The following is a 10,364-nucleotide window of genomic DNA, read 5'->3' on the forward strand; positions in this document are numbered from 1 at the left end:
ATCCCCTCACTTCCCTAATTAATAACTGCTGTGCCAGCTCTTTGGAACTCGGGGAAAGCCTAGGAGACTAGAGCTTTCCCAAACAAGAAGCAGGGGACACAGAGGGGATTTTGTACCCAGGAGGGCCCTGCAGAGTCCTGCCAGTTTCAACCAAAACCCAGTAGACTGGCTTTGCTGTGCACCGGCGAGTGGACCCAAAGTCGGTTCAGTAACAATTCATTCGCCTATTCAACAGATACTTATTGTGCAACTACTATGTGCCAGGCCTCTGCTGGGTGCTGAGGACCCGGCAGTGACCAAGAGAGACCAGATCCCCACCTTTAGGCACCTCACGATCTAGTAGGGGGAGACCAACGTCCAATAACCACACACCGAAATAGAAAATCACAACTGTGAGCACCACTGGGAAGGAACAGCGGGTTAGGAGGGTGGTTTAAGGGAGATTGACCTGGTCTGGGGGGGTCGGTGAAGACTTCTGGAAGAAGTTTGAGCTGGGAGCTGAAGGATGCGTGTGGGGTATGGGGCTGGACAGGCCAGAGAGGAGTGTGCCAGACAGAGGGGACAGCTCGGGCAAAGGCCCCGAGGTGGGACAGGAAGAGGGGCTGGAGGGAGGCCCAGAGTTAGGAGTTTCCCTCAGGAGGCCCTGAAGGTTAAAAAAAGTAATTTTTTTTTTTTTTTTTCTTTTTTGGCTGCATTGCTCACAACTTGTGGGATCCTAGCTCCCTGACCAGGGATCGAACCCAGGGCCTCAGCAGTGATAGTGCTGAGTCCTAACCACTGGACCACCAGAGAATTTCCTTTTTTTGTAGTTTTACTGGAGTATAGTTGACTTACAATGTTGTGTTAATTTCTGCTGTATGTTAAATTGACTCAGTTATACATATATATACATTCTTTTTCATCTTCTTTTCCATTATGGTTTTTCACAGGATATTGAATATAGTTTCCTGTGCTATACAGTAGGACCTTTTTATCTATCCTATATATAATAGTTTGCATCTGCTAATCCCAAACTCCCAATCCATCCCTCCCTCCCCCTTCCTCCCCCCTTGGCAACCACAAGTCTGTTCTCTATGTCTGTGCATCTGTTTCTGTTTCACAGATATACTCATTTGTGTCATATTTTAGATTCCACATGTAAGTGATATCATATGGTATTTGTCTTTAAAAAAAAAAAAGTTTTTTAAATTGAGTTAATTACTGGGACTTCTCTGATGGTCCAGTGGCTAAGGTTCTGCGCTCCCAATGCAGGGGGCCTGGGTTCGATCCCTGGTCAGGGAACTAGATCCCACACGCCGCAACTAAGACCAGGTGCAGCCAAATAAATAAATAAAATAAATTTTTTTAAAAAATTGAGTTAATTACATAGCCTAAAACTCACTGCTTTGTACAATTCAGTGGTTTTCAGTATAGTCACAGAGCTGTGCAACTACCACCGGTATCTGATTTCAGAACATTCTCATCACCCCAAAAGGAAACGCTGTCCCCATTCCCTCTCCCCAGCCCCTGATGACCACAGATCCGCTTCCTGTCTCTGTGGATTTGTCTGTTCTGGACGTTTCCCATCAATGGAATCACACACTGTGCGGCCTTACGTGTCTGGCTTCTCTCACTGAGCATCGTGTTCTCAAGACGCATCCATGTTGTAGCGCGTGTCAGTGCTTCACCCCTTTTCATGGCTGAGTAATGCTGCATTGGAGGGTTATCCCACATTTTGTTTATCCATTTGGCATTGATGGACATTATGGTTATTTCCACCTTTGGCTATTGTGAATCATGCTGCTATAAACATTTCCATGTACGTTTTTGTGCAAACATATGTTTTCAATGCTCTTGGGTAGATACCTAGGAGAATTGCTAGATTCTATGATAATTCTACGTTTAACCATTCTACGTTTAACCTCTGGAGGAACTTCCAAACTGTTCTCCACAGTAGCTGTACGTTTTCACATCCCACCAATAGTGTATGAAGGCTCCAATTTCTCCCCATCCTCGTCAATGCTTGTTACCGTTTTTTTTTTTTTTTTAAGTTAGCCGTCCTAGTGTATGTAGTGTGGGTTCGCTCCCTGTGGTTCTCATGGGTTATAAGCCTGGAGGGACACTGGAGGTAGGAAGTCACTGCAGACAGAGCTCAGATCTAGTTGATAAAGCCACTGGGCTCCGAGAGAGGATGAAACTTGCAAGTGCCCCCAGCTCTCTGGTGCTCTCCTGCCTGGTGTCCATTGTGAGGGCTCCGAGGGTGGGTGGGAGGGAGGGAGTTAAGCCAACCCAGTCCTCCCAGGACTGGGAACCATCAGCAGGGCCCCAAGACAGCAAGGTTTGCTATTCAAGAGGCTCATTCAGCCGGAGCCCCTTTCTAAAATGGCTAGAGAGGGAGGGAGGCCCTGCTGCTCCCTGCAAACAAAACTCTGAGATGGAGCGGCCTCATTCCTTCCTTTGTAGGGTCCAGCTCTGCTCTCCGTTTGGGGCACTGCGGGGGTGGGGACAGCCTCGCCTGAAGCCCTCTGGCTGCAGACGCCCATTGTTTGCCCTGATTGAAATGCAAAGAGAAAATTAGAATTCACCAGCTTCCTTTCCCCTCTTTCTTCTGGATTTTAATGAATTCAGCGGTTACAGGCCGAGCAGGTGAAGAAAATGGCTTTTGAAATGTTTTTCAAAAGAAAAATTTTTGTTTCCAGGCTGGTCCTTGCGTTCAACTTCATTCGGCAGAATGTTCCTCCAAAGTTTAAGGGTCTGGGCAGCTCTTTCCCGACCCACCAACTCCCTTCTCCTTCTGATTCACAAGCTGACTTAAAGAGCCACAAATTGTGTCACCTGTTTACGAGACAGATCATCAGGAAAATACATATATGGGAGAATATATTTGCAAAAGACACAGCTGACCAAGAACTGTTATCCAGAATATACAAAGAACTCTTAAAACTCAACAATAAGCTCACCTCAGACTCAATGGTGACAAGCTGAAAGCTTTTCCTCTAAGATCAGGAACAAGAAAAGGGTGCCCACTTTTGCCATCTCTGTTTAAAATAGTCCTGGGACTTCTCTGGTGGTGCAGTGGTTAAGAATCTGCCTGCCAACACAATGAAGAGTAGCCCCCACTCGCCGCAGCTAGAGAAAGCCTGCGCATAGCAACGAAGACCCAATGCAGCCAAAAATAAATAAATAAATTTATTAAAAAATATATATATATATGAAAAAAAGAACTAATATTGTTAAAATGTCCATGTTACCTAAAATGACCTATAGATTCAATGCAATCTCTATCAAAATTCCAGTGGCATTTTTCTCAGAAATAGGAAAAAACAATCCTAAAATTTATATGGAATCACAAAAGACCCTGAATAATGAAGCAATCTTGAACCAGAAGAACAAAGGTGGAGACATCACACTTCATGATTTCAAACTGTATTACAAGGCTACAGTAATCAAAACAGTATGGTACTGGCATTAAAAACAGACATAAAGACCAATGGAACAGAATGGAGAGCCCAGGGACTTCCCTGGTGGTCCAGTGGTTAAGACTCCGTGCTTCCATTGCACGGGGCACTGGTTTGATCCCTGTTCGGGAACTAAGATCCCACATGCTGCACAAGGCAAAAAAAAAAAAAAAGAATGGAGAGTCCAGAAATAAGTCCACGCACCAATGGCTAACTCATCTTTGACGGGGGGCTAATAACACAGAATGGGGAGAGGACAGTCTTTTCAATAAATGGTTTTGGGAAGCTGGATGTCCAAATGCAGAAGAATGAAATGGGACTCTTATCTCACAGCACATATAAAAATCGACTCAAAATGGATTAAAAACTTAAATACAAGACCTGAAATTGTAAGAGACCAGAAGAAAACACTGGGGAAAATCTTCTTGACATTGGTCTAGGTGATGATTTTTTTCCATATGACCCCAAAAGCAAAAATAGACAAGTGGGATTATATCAGACTAAAAAGCTTTTACCCAGTGAAGGAACTAATCAGCAGAGTGAAGCAACCACCTATGGGATTGGAGAAAATATTTGCCAACAATAATCTGATGGGTTAATATCCAAAATATATGAGGAACTTAGCTCAATAGCAAAAACACCCAAATAACCCACTTTAAAAATGGGCAAAGGACCTGAATAGACATTTCTCATGGCCAACAGGTACACGAAAAGGCACTCAACATGACTAGTCAGCAGGGAAATGCCAATTAAAAGCACGAGATATCACCTCACACCTATCAGAATAGCTATTATCAAAAAGCCAAGAGATAACAAGTGTTGGCCAGGATGAGGAGAAAGGGGAACCCTTGTGCACTGTTGGTGGGAATGGCAATTGGTTGCAGCCACCATAGAAAACAATATGGAGGTTCTTCAAAAAAAATTAAAATAAAACTACCTTATGACCCAGCAATCCTAAGTGGGTATGCATTGAAATAAAATAAAAACAGGATCTTGAAGAGATATCTGCACCCCAGTGTTCATTGCAGCATTATTTACAATAACCAAGGCATGGAAACAACCTAAGTGTCCATCATGGATGAATTGATAAAGACAATGTGGTGTATAAATACAATGGAATATTATTCAACCTTAAAAAGGAAGGATATCCTGCCATTTGGAACAACATGGATGGTTCCAGTCTTTTTCTTTTTGATGGTTGTTCAGCAGTTAGTTGTGATTTTGGTGTGCTCATGAGAGAAGGTGAGCTCAAGGTCCTTCTACTCTGCCATCTTGCTCCAGATCCCTGGAATAATATGGATGGACTTTGAGGACATTATGCTAAATGAAATAAGCCAGTCACAGAAAGATAAATACTGTATGATCTCACTTATAAAAAAAAGTTAAACTCATAAAAGCAGAGTAGAATGGTGGTGGCCAGGGGCAGGGAGGGGGATGGGGAGATATTGGTCAAGGGGTACAAAGTTTCAGTTATTAAGGATGAATAGGTTCTGTGGATCTAATGTACAGAGTGGCAAATATAATTAGTAATAGTGTATCAGATACTTAAGATTTACTCTCTTAGCAAAGTTCAAGTGTTCTCACAACACACAAGAAAAAGTAACCATGTGAGGGGCTGGATATGTAAATTAGCTTGATTGTTGTAATTATTTCACAATGCAACTTGTATCAGAACATCACTGTTGTAACCTTAAATATATACAATCTTTATTTGTCAATTATACCTCAATAAAGATGTGGGGGGGGGGCTTCCCTGGTGGCACAGTGGTTGAGAGTCCGCCTGCCGATGCAGGGGACACGGGTTCGTGCCCCAGTCCGGGAAGATCCCACATGCCGCGGAGCAGCTAGGCCCGTGAGCCATGGCCGCTGAGCCTGCGCGTCTGGAGGCTGTGCTCCGCAACGGGAGAGGCCACAACAGTGAGAGGCCCACGTACAGCAAAAAAAAAAAAAAAAAAGATGTGGGGGGAAAAAAACAGTAAGAAAACAAACAATCCAATTAAAAATTGGGCCAAAGACCGGAACAGACACCTCATCAAAGAAAATACACAGATGGCAAATCAGCACATGAAAAGATGCTCCACATTGTACGTCATCAGGGAAATGCATATCAAATGCACAATGAGGTATCACCACACACCCATTGAAATGGCCAAAATCCAAAACACTGATAACACCAAATGCTGGCGAGGATGTGGAGCAACAGGAACTCTTACTCATTGCTGGTGGGAATGCAAAATGCTCCAGACATTTTGGAAGGCAGGTTACAAAACTAAACATACTCAACTACACGATCCATCCATCGTGTTCCTTGGTATTTATCCGAAGGAGTTGAAAATGTATGTCCACAAAATAATTGCACATGGATGTTTATAGCAGCTTTATTCATAATTGCCAAAACTTGAAGCTCCCAAGATGTCCTTCAGTTGGTGAATGGATAAACTGTGGGACATCCAGACAATGGAATGTTATTCGGTGCTAAAAAGAAATGAGCTATCAAGCCATGGAAAGACATGGAGGAACCTTAAATGCACATTACTAAGTGAAAGAAACCAATCTGAAAAGGCTACATGCACTGTGATTCCAACTATAGGACATTCTAGAAAAGGCAAAACTGTGGAGACAGTAAGAAGATCAGTGGTTACTGGGGGTTAGATGAGGAGGCGTGAATAGGTGGAGTGCATGGGATTTTTAGGTTGGTGAAACTATCCTGGATGATACTACAATGATGAATAGAAAAAAGAAGGAATCACATAATAAGAGCAACACACAACTGCATGCTAAAGAAAGAAGCCAGACCCCAAGGAGAATGTGCTACATGATTTCATTTCTATGAATCTCAAGAACAGGCAAGACTAATTTATGGTGATATACATCAGAACAGCCATTCTTCCTGGGGTGGGAGCATTGCCTGGGAGGGGGTGTGAGGGAACCTTCTTGGGGATGGTGCTGTCTCACAGAATACCAGAGGCTGGGTGGCTTATAAACAACAGGCGTTTATTCCTCAAAGTTCTAGAGGGTGGGAGTCCAAGATCAAGGCTCCTACTAGTATACCAGCCGCTTGACATCAGCAGTGGTCAAATCAGAGCAAAATCCTTACTCTCCTAAAGCTGACATTCTAGAAACAGAGAAATATAATCAGTTTTTTAAAGATCATTCTGACTTTTGCATGGATAAAGTACAGGAGGAGGTGGAGGCTGGGAACAGGAAGCAGGAGCCGTTACCAGGGAGGAGTGGGGATGGAGAGTCATGGGATGAAGGATGTGGTGAGGGACTGGATATGGGGGTGGCAAGGGAGACAGGATTCCCTGGTCATGACCCAAAGAAAAGACTGGAAGTCCAAGATCAAGGCACTGGCAGAACTGGTGCCTGGTGAGAACCTACCTCCTGGTTCATAGATGGCCATCCTCTCACTTTGTCCTCATATGGTAGAAGGAGCGAGGGAGCTCTCTGAGGTCTCCTTTTTAAGGGCACTAATCCCCTACATGAGGGCTCCACCCTCATGACATAATCACCTCCTGAAGGGTCCACCTCCACATACCATCACATTGGGGTGGGGTTCAATATACCAAGGGAGGGGGCACATACAGACTATATAGCAAGCTGGAAACATTCTAAATGATCTGGGTGGGTAAGTAGATGTAAACATTCATCCAGCTGTACACTTAATATTTGGACTTTGATGGTGTGTAAATTATACCTCAATTTTTTAAAAAGATAAGAGGAGGTTAGCAAGAGGTGTGGTGGTTGTGATAAGTAACACTCAACTGTGTCTTTTTGCCTGGACCTGAACAGTAGAATTAAGAGAGAATTAAAACAGAATGTCCTTATTTTCAATTCAGAGTTATCTAGTGCCATTCCCTGGGCCATCTAAAATCATCCCCCTTCCCACAGATTCTACTTACCTTCTGTGCTTTGGTTCCCAAACTTGGGAAACCAGGTACACTGGTTTGCTTGTGCTGCTGTAGCAAAGCCCCACTGGTGGGGCAGCTTAAATAATAGACATTTATTGTCTCACAGTCTGGAGGCTGGAAGTCCAAAATCAAGCTGTCGGCAGGGTTGGTTCCCTCTGATGCTTCTCTCTTGGCTTGCAGATGGCTGTCTTCTCCCTGTGTCCTCACATGGTCATCCCTCTGTGTGGGTCTGTCTCCTAATCCAGCGGTCCCCAACCTTTTTGGCATCAGGGACCAGGTTCGTGGAAGACAATTTTTCCATGGACGGGGTGGGTGGTGGGGTGGGGTGTGGAGATGGGGGGGATGGTTCAGATGGTAATGCGAGCAACGGGGAGCAATGGGGAGCGGCAGATGAAACTTTGCTTGCTCGCCCGCCGTGCACCTTCTGCTGTGTGGCCCGGTTCCTAACAGGCCGTGGACTGGTACTGGTCCATGTCCTGGGGGTTGGGGACCCCTATCCTAATCTCCTCTTCTTTTAAGGACACCAGTCATACTAGAGTAGGGCCCACCCTAATAACCTCATTTTTAACCTAATCACCTCTTTAAAGACAGTATCTCCAAAGAGCCACATTCTGAGGTCCTGGGGGTTAGGACTTCAACATATGACTTTTCAGGGACACAATTCAGCCCATAACCAGCTGGTTTAACTCAGTGTAGAACCAGAAGAAAGATTCAGCTGGCTGGACAAAGGCTTGAGCAGGGGCAGTCTCCAAGTGGGTGGGGCAAATTATCCTGGCAGTACTTCCCTCACTCCAGAAACAGCTCTTTGTAGTCTATGGAATAGTGGGGGAAGGTCGACACCCCCTGGAGCTGGTTCAAGATGGCTCTATTATCTCCCAAAGATTCATCTGGTGGAGGAGCCTGCAAGTTGGGCCTGAGTGGAATTGCTGGGATAACAGCCGTCAGTCAAGGGCACAGCCACCAGTCCTCTTCCTCCTCTAGGAGTCTGTGTCCAGCTCCCCCAGACCCCGGCCAGGGTGTATGAACATTAAAACTGTCCTTTGGAGGGGAGGGCCCATTGTCAGCCTGTCTGGGCCCCTCACATCAATCAAAATGTGTTGCATCTGCCATGCTGTTTTCAAATGCCATGCTCTCTGACTGGTCCTTGCATGAGTTGTGCCTTCTTCCGGGAACCTTTCCTCTCCACAGTGAAGAAATTAAAATCCTTCTCGTCTTGACCTCTGGGAAGACTTTCCTGACCACCCTCCCATCTATGTACCCATTGACCCCATGTATTCCACCTGGCAGAAAAGAACAGAAATGTCCTGTTTATGGGTCTGTCTCCCCAACTTGGCAACAAACCTATGAAGGCAGGGGTTATATCTTATGCATTCTTAAATATCCAGTTCCCAGTGCAATGTTTGTTCAATTCCTGGCCCTGCCATTTTTCAGGCTGTGTAACCTTGGGCAAGTTACTTAACCTCTCTGTGCCTCAGGTTTCTCATCTGCAAAAAGGGGGTGATAATACTACTTTGTCACTGTGGTGTAAAAACACCACAGTTACCACTCAATAAACAGGAGCTGTTTTTCTATGATTGTGACAGGGACCCCAGGGGAGATGGCATAGTTAGCAAGATTTAGCTGTGCTCTCATGTTTGCGGGCTGCTGCTGTCTGCCCACGATGAGCTAAGTCTCTGGATGGAAGGGCTTTATTTTTTTTAAATTCATTTAAATCACAATTACTGTATAAATGCATTTTCCATCATAAAAACAGAATTATTATAATAACTAAAGTTCTCTTTCACTCATCTTTCATCCTAGTCTGGTCTTTGCCCTCTGTTCTAGTTTATATTGCTGTACAACCTCCACCCCCAACCTCCTGTTGTAAGCTTCAGTCATTTTGTTATGCTCATGGTTCAGTCATTTGGACCAAGAGTGGTGGGGATGACTTGCTTCCATTACGTGACCTCTGGGACCTGAGCTAGGAGGCTAGGACTGAAGACCAGGGCAGCTATATGTGGCCTCTCTGTGTGGCCTGGGCTTCCTCACAATATGGCGGGGATCCAAGAGAGCATCCTGAGAAGATGCTTCCAAGAAGTGAATGTCTCAAGGGAACCAGGTGGAAGCCGATAGCCTTATATGACCTCATTTACAATCTTTCTTTTCTTATTGTGTTAAAATAACATAAAATTTACCATTGTAATAAATTTAAAGTGTGCATCTCAAAAAAAGTGTACAGCTCAGTGGCATGAAATATATGCACATCCCCATAACTCTTTTCTTCTTGTAAATCTGAAATTCTGACCCTAATAAACACTAATTCCCCATTCTCCCCACCTCCCAGCCCCTGGCAATCACCATTATGATGTAGTGTCTTTTTTTATTTACAGTTTCTAATTGGTTATTGCTGATAGTACAACTGGCTGATGACTTTAAAAAAAATTATTATAACTTTTTATTTTGAAATTTAGACCCACAGAGAAGTTGCAAAAATTCCTGTGTAACCTTTACCCAGCTTCTCCTAATGTTAGCATCTTACATAACCACAGTACATTTATTGAAACCAGGAAATTAACATTGATACAATACTAGCAACTGACTTACAGACCTTATTCAGATGTAAGCAGTTTTTTTTTAAAAAAAACATTTATTTAATTTTGGCTGCATTTGGTCTTCATTGCTGCCCACGGGCTTCCTCTAGTTGCGGCGAGCAGGGGCTACTCTTCGTTGCGGTGCGCGGGCTTCTCATTGCGGTGGCTTCTCTTGTTGTGGAGCATGGGCTGTAGGCACATGGACTTCAGTAGTTGTGGCACGTGGGCTCAGTAGTTGTGGCTCACAAGCTCTAGAGCACAGCAGGCTCACTAGTTGTGGTGCACGGGCTTAGTTGCTCCGCGGCATGTGGGCTCTTCCCAGACCAGGGCTCGAACCCGTGTCCCCTGCATTGGCAGGTGGATTCTTAACCACTGCGCCACCAGGGAAGCTCCCAAATGTAAGCAGTTTTGACTCTCAAGTCCTTTTTCTGGTCCATAATCAATCC

General features: G+C 44.5%; 1 non-coding gene across 1 annotated transcript; it reads right to left on the minus strand.

Annotated features, from left to right (window-relative positions):
- Positions 1-719: 719 nt before the first annotated feature.
- On the minus strand, positions 720-792 carry TRNAD-AUC. Its single transcript has one exon. It is a non-coding gene; the product is annotated as a tRNA-Asp (tRNA).
- Positions 793-10,364: the final 9,572 nt, after the last annotated feature.

Source organism: Monodon monoceros, unplaced genomic scaffold (genome assembly GCF_005190385.1).
Source record: "Monodon monoceros isolate NGI ecotype Baffin Bay Population unplaced genomic scaffold, NGI_Narwhal_1 Super_Scaffold_12, whole genome shotgun sequence".
In the NCBI taxonomy this organism is placed as follows: Eukaryota; Metazoa; Chordata; class Mammalia; order Artiodactyla; family Monodontidae; genus Monodon; species Monodon monoceros.